The 6,821-nt window shown below is 43.7% G+C and overlaps 1 long non-coding RNA gene across 1 annotated transcript; it reads left to right on the plus strand.

Annotated features, from left to right (window-relative positions):
* The first annotated feature begins 5,395 nt into the window (after positions 1 to 5,395).
* LOC135369160 (uncharacterized) lies at positions 5,396 to 5,929 on the plus strand. The gene is made up of 3 exons (XR_010414941.1): positions 5,396 to 5,485; positions 5,554 to 5,622; positions 5,705 to 5,929. It is a non-coding gene; the product is annotated as an uncharacterized LOC135369160 (long non-coding RNA).
* The last annotated feature ends 892 nt before the right edge of the window (positions 5,930 to 6,821 follow it).

Genomic DNA, 6,821 nt, shown 5'->3' on the forward strand with positions numbered 1-6,821 from the left:
GTCTGGTTCCCACGCCAGCTTCATAGCTTCTAAGCTGCAATGTGGTTCCCAGAAACATGCTTTCATTGAAAATTCGATTGGCAAGCTTTCCCATTGCATGGGTCCCCGCTACAGTGTCAAACCCCGTTCTGTTGTTGCGGCACAGGAGGAGTTGCAGGCTAAAAATCTGGTCTTCCTTCAAACTGACAAATCTGGCCGTTTTGGTGTTCTGCCGAGAGAAGAGTTCTTAAAAAAGCGGTCGGAGGCGATTGACAAGCTGTTGGTGCCTTATATTGGGAACCTTCGATCTTTGAAAAGGGATGTTTTGAATATTTTGAATGAAAACGAAATGTCAGCCTTGGTAAAGAGTATCAAAGGAACTGCTTCTTGCACTTTCTCTTCAAAATTTTTATTGAAGGATCATAAACACAATCTACCCCTTAGAATTGTACTCAATGAAAATAGCACATGGCAGAAGTTGGTTTCAACCTTCATCCAGAAATCATTGTCAGTTTTAGATGTACCCAACTCCCTATCTCTGAGGAACTCTCAAGATTTTGTCAAAATGCTTTTGCCGTTTCACGGTTCCAAAATGTTTGCGATGTCATTGGATGTCAAAGATCTGTACTATTCTCTTAGGAAACCTTTGCTGTTGAAACGGGTTTCGGATCTTTTGAACTCAAATCTGGTACGTTTCCAGTCTCACGCTGGCATTGCAATAAGTGATTTTTTGGAATTGCTGAATTTGTGAATTGCTGAATCTAACTTTTACGGAATTTGTATTTGGATTCTAATGTAACTTGCATAGATGGCGTTTTATACACCCAAAAGGATGGTGTTTTCATAGGTTCGTCTCTTGCACCGCTCTTATCTGAAGTCTAGTTAGGTTGCCTCGACTCTCATTTAAGTGCTCTTGTAAATTCGTGTTTGCCTGACACTGTTTTGGTGGCTAGATACGTTGATGATCTGATATTTGTGTCTCGTTCCCGCTCCTCCAAGTCAAAAAAAGGAATGGGTCCAATTGGAAATTTGAATTGGTACCAATGGGACTCAGCTGGACCAACACGAAAGCCAATTGGATTTTTTAATTCAAACTGGATGTCCACTTGGAAATTTTAAAACCAATTGGGAAGTCCAACTGGCTCCTTGGACTCCAATTGGACAGCCAATTGGAAAGTCAAGGTCCAATTGGAAGCTGAAATTGGAATCAACTAGACCAATACAAAAACCAATGGGGACCAACTGGGCACTTCAGTTCCAACTGGGCTGCCCAATTGGAATTCATAAACCAAATTCCAACTCCAGCCGGCTTCCTGATATTAGTTGTAGACTGCTCAGTCAATGTTGAACTGGATAAGCAATTAGACGCTGGAGTCACATATGGTTCATGCTAATTGGTAACTGAAATTCTAATACTCATACTTCAGAAGGAAAATAAATCTAGTCTATCACATCACATGCTTCAATTGACCACCCAATTTGACAAACTGGGCCTTAGTTACTTTGTAATAATTAACTAAGGTTTAATTTCCTAAGTTCCAATTGGACACACCACCATTGCGAACTGGAAATCCAACTGGCACTCCCAATTATTTTTCAAATTTTAAACTGTCATCACGCAAACGTTCCATATATGTTGCCGATACGCGTCGATGGTGATTCAAAATATATAATTAAACAAACTAGTTTGTGCATCACAAAACACCCAGATCATCGTCATCAATTAAAATCAACCCTCCTTTGACCTCCTTCAACTCATTTTGTCCTCAATTCCCTATTCCCCTCTCTCTGTCTTCCCTCGCACCGTCTACATGTTCATGAAGTTCGTTGTTATCAATTAAACGTCTTGCTGGTTTTGAGCCTTCGTGTTTGTGTTTGTTTACGTGTCTTGCCCATCGCTCAGGCTTGCCTATCATGCAATGAGTACTACTCTGGCAGTGGCGTAGCCACGGGGGGGCTAGGGGGGGCTCGAGCCCCCCCTACCTGCCACGGACCGACCCACACAAATCGTGCAAATCCGAGAACATAATATATGTGTGTGGGGGACCAGTGTGACGATCGCGAAAGTTCTTGCAGTTCATGGTTCAGGTTTCCAAAGTATGAGCTTTTCAAAATACTTCCAATCTCGTTACACCACCTCATTGGTCATGACAGCCTATACATGTAATCGTACTGCGAACGTCTAAATCAACTACCCCTTTTTTTAATCCTCAGTTTGCAGTGTGCACAAGTATGTGTGTGTTGTCGACACAGGATCAGGGGGGGGGCGAGTTTTCGTATCGAGCCCCCACTACAGGTCTGTCTACGCCACTGTACTCTGGCGCACACCGCTAGTTCGACAACATCCGTGGTGTGAAGGACCTAAAACACGAGAATGAACGAAAAAAAAGCAAAAACAAAAACATGAATGAGAAAAGTTGCTGGTAACGTTAACATAAACCGGATGTTACTCGTAAAACGGCATGCACTTGCAGGTGCCACAAATGTGACGCGGAACAGAGAAGAGGTTCTAGTAGAAGTGATATTTCTAAATGGTGCACAAGGGAAAAGCAATGAAGCATATAGTACTCACGATATAGAGCGGTCTCCACCATTGTAGTCCAGCTGTAATCCTATAACACCCACCCACCCAGCAGCTGACGCCCATTGTACTGTCGCAACTTGCAGACATATCCTTTAGATTATAAAACCAACGCCTATATCACACATCACGCTAAGAGCATAACGAGCAAAAATCGGTGTACAAGCATGCTGCTAAGCAAGCGACCGTTGCACACTAAACAAGGTATATTTAAACAGGTAGCGCAACTACCATAGGCCTTTGTGTCTTCAGAATGATGCCATGGACGGATGGATGGATGGATAGTGGCTGTTCCCTTTGTAGCAGGCGGTGAGGTTGCGCCACCTAGCCAGAGAAAGAAGAAATAAGTGTTAAACTAAAGTGCTAAAAAGACTAAGCCTAATCGTTTGTGACTGCAATTTTAGTACTGACTACCGTTGATAAGCTTCCTCTTCCACCAGTAGTTCAACCCGGCCTGCGTTATTCCGACTGCCTCGGAATCCACCTCCCCCTCCTTATTCCCAAAGCCCAGTGCTTTCCCTCCCTTGGTCCCGGATGAAGTCCCTTGCATTCTAGGATGACGTGCGCGGTGGTCTCTTCTCCTTGGCACAAGTCGCATCGCGTGCTGATGCCGGGTTGAAATTTTGCATAATGCGTTTTAGTCCTCATCATACCGGTTCTGGCCTCGAACAGCAGCGCGCTCCCCTGGGAATTATCAAAAAAGCTCTCCTTGGCGAAGTCTTTCTTTCTCTCTCTGTACAGTCGCAGCGTTTTCTTCCCCTCCATATGTGAACGCCAGACCTCTGTCTCAGATTCCTTAACTTGATTTTTAATGCTTTTCTTTTCGTCCCTGGGTATTTAGACGCGAGCTTCCTGGTACGCTTCCTCCACCGCGTGTCCACATTCTTCAGGTATATGTAAGACAAAACCCTCCTGGCCCATCTTTTGTCTCCCAGTTTCCGGACCCTGTTCTCGTACCGAAGTTGCGCGGACTGCTACGATTGTAAACAAATGACGTCAGAGACGACGTCATGAGTATGAATAATAAGTAGTGCATAATTAATCATGCACGTTTACATTGGCCCACTTCGCTTGCTCTGTATTCCCTTTTCCGCGCCCAGTCCCAGACGAGAACACAGAAAAATAAAGCATATCAGGTTTAATGAATCATATCAATTCCAAATACATACGGTTATCACGATTTTGACAACTCCAAACAGAAAGGCATCGTGATGACCATACAGAAATTAGGAAGGCTCACATAAGACCCATTTCTCGCCTAGAGCTATACGTACACCTAGTGATTAGACATTTCCATTTATTCAATGAGTGGCCGTTATAGGTCCACTGCAACTAAACACGACATCGTTGGTGCACAGTTGGTTCCTGCTAGCACTCACACTATCATGGCCGCTCGCCCCGTGACGAAATCTTTTTTGTATGCGGGTCCAGCAACAGGGGATGCATTGTATTCACCTGTTCACACGTGTTAATCTTGGTCTACAGCACGGAGATGTGAACGTCGCTTCCTGTTTAACCCAAAGAGTGTACGAACTCCGTATTACAATGCACAGACACACGGTACGGATACAGAGACGCACGGATGTACACCCCCCAACTGTGACACATGCGCAAAGGAGCAGGATACGGAAATGTGCTCGAGTGGTAGATAATCTCGTATATGTGCACGAGCGGGGCAACAGAAAGTTTTTTCTACATTGAAATTATGAATATTACTACACACACGCGCGACGCTCATGTTGCAAAGTTTTTCTGTTTACAACCGTACCTCTACTGTCAACACCCAGGATCGCTCGCGCCTCTTGCTGGTGGCCTTGCCGATGGGTCTGATTTGGTATTTTCGCTAGTTTTCGCTCCCAGTTTAGATATACCTTGCAGTACCCTGCTGGAAATAGTCGGCATGATCTCATTGACTTCTCCCCGCAATTTTAATGAGATTCAATGAGAAATCAGACTGCGAATTCGTTCAACGTGTAAAAGCTGACTATTTCTCATTGACTGAAGTCGAAGTTAAGCAGGGAAGCTGCCTTCGCAAAACAGGGCTCTGCCTTGTTGTGTGGCGAAGACCACGTCACGAAGCAAGGAACCAATTGAACGAAATGGTTTAATGGTCGTCAGTGAGAAACTCTGACTTCCAATTGATTTAATGAGATCCAGCATGTTGTGCATTACAGTCTGCACCAATAGAAGGAATGAGGAATTGGTCTAATGTGTACCAATGAGAAACTGCTTTCCACTTGATTTAGTGGGATCCAACATGTTGCATGGCCGCCAATACAATAAGTGAGAAGCCAGTTGCTGAAGGAACGAGCGTAATGGTGACGAATAGTACATCATCACTCTCAAATTAAGTAATAATATAATTAGGAAGAACGCCGTACGTCCGTGTAGAACATGAACTAATCCGAGGAACGCGTCCGATTCAAACAAATGAAGCTCCAGAATACGCACCGTATCGACATATATTGCAAGCGAAAATTGAACGATAATCAGACATAGTATAAATTAATGAAGCAAATGAAAATTTATTCCGAACAAATCAACTGCGCCAGCCGTTCGCCGATGTGGCCGCTCGCAGAGGCAGAGTCCGAAGCGGGCGCGTTGTAACACGTTTTCGTGCCGCACCGCATAGTGGCTCGTCCGCGTTGAAAATAGTTCGCTACGTTATTTCAAATGTTCGTGAACATATGCTCAAAAGCACATGTGCCGCGGTAAGTTCCTACGCACCTATTACCTTAAGTTATTGTTTCTGCATTCGTATAACATTCCAGTGCACGGGAGTCCAAGCGTTTCCTCAAATCTTCAACGGATTAGTCAGTCTGTTACGGAATGCCGAGGTGTTTGGATGCGCGCCTTGTCCCGCCGTGGCTCACAAGCAGTTGACGTATTTCGGGCGTCATTTTGAGAATTTTTCCCCTTTGTAAGGTATGTAATCGATGTTAGAAACATGCCCGTTCTTTCTACACAGTCTCATGTTTTATGCCTGTTCGTAGGCATTACAACCGGTGATGGGAGGAGAGCGAAATGTGCAGTCGGTGTTACCTCCCGCGCTGTGAGCAACGGTATGTAATATATTTGACTCCCACTCACACTGACATGCTGCTGTTCTTGTATCTTTTAAAAATTGTGTTTCTCGAAGGTTAGGCTGGTGCGACGCAGCTGGCATAGGCATTTGTCAGCAGGTGGCCAGAACGGAATCTTACCGAAGTTGGATGGGATTAGTTTTCACGCATGAAACGCAAGCTGGACAGGACATCGCGAATCACCTACGAAGCACAGAAGACCATGATGGTTGAGTGCTTCAAGACCTTCTGTTTTGTTCGTCGACGCTGTACGGACGTTGGGGACACATCACTATGAAGTTACTGATTGTGGATTTATTTTGTGCGTGTCGGTGATGGACAGTATGCTTTCAAAACATGTAAGTTCTGAATGGAGTTTTTACTATTGTTGTTCACTGTCTTACTAGCGATTTTTAACTGATTGGTGAATATTCACACTTTTGAACATTTGAAATAACTTTCACCTTTGTATGTCCAACTTGTAATATTTTACTATCTACTGTATTGTGATGTATGAAGAAATAAATGTGCACGCAGAAACGGCATCTAGTGTAACTCCTTTCTACAGCAAAAACATGCGTTCTGCTCATTCGATGCAGCAGAATCGAATGTTATTACACATTGAAAAGGTGAATCGTCAATGAGAATTTCCATGTGACTTTAATGGGGAAAATCTGGGCTACAGCATATTGGCCAATGGTAAACTAGACTGGCCTCCAATGGGTGTGATTAAGCGTGGTTCCACTTCATGCCCATTGACATTTAGTGATTTCTCTTTGAAACCCACTAAATTCCAGTAGTTTTCAATATGGTATTTGTCCAAAATTGTCGATTCGGAATGGGAAATTTTGGCTTCTTTCAATGAGAATTGTAAATGTGATATCCACTTAAACCGAATGAGATTTCTGGGCTATTTTGAATTGGACTATTTCCAGCAGGGTAAACGCATCATTCATCGCGGGAGCAGGAACGCACAAAATACAAACATAAGAGTTCTAAAATAACTTTCGTTAACACTGACGAACTTTACCAAAAATTGAAATATGCTTATTTCTACTAATAAAGTTACTTTCTGGTCGTTTTTATAACTTCGTCTTGCAATCTCCGTATTAACCTGTCCTGGCACTGAAACCGAAACTTCCCCCCAAATATGTAAACTGGTCCAGTTCGAATTGGCACCACCTCATTGCTATCAGTCC

Source organism: Ornithodoros turicata, chromosome 1 (assembly GCF_037126465.1).
Source record: "Ornithodoros turicata isolate Travis chromosome 1, ASM3712646v1, whole genome shotgun sequence".
Taxonomy (NCBI): Eukaryota; Metazoa; Arthropoda; class Arachnida; order Ixodida; family Argasidae; genus Ornithodoros; species Ornithodoros turicata.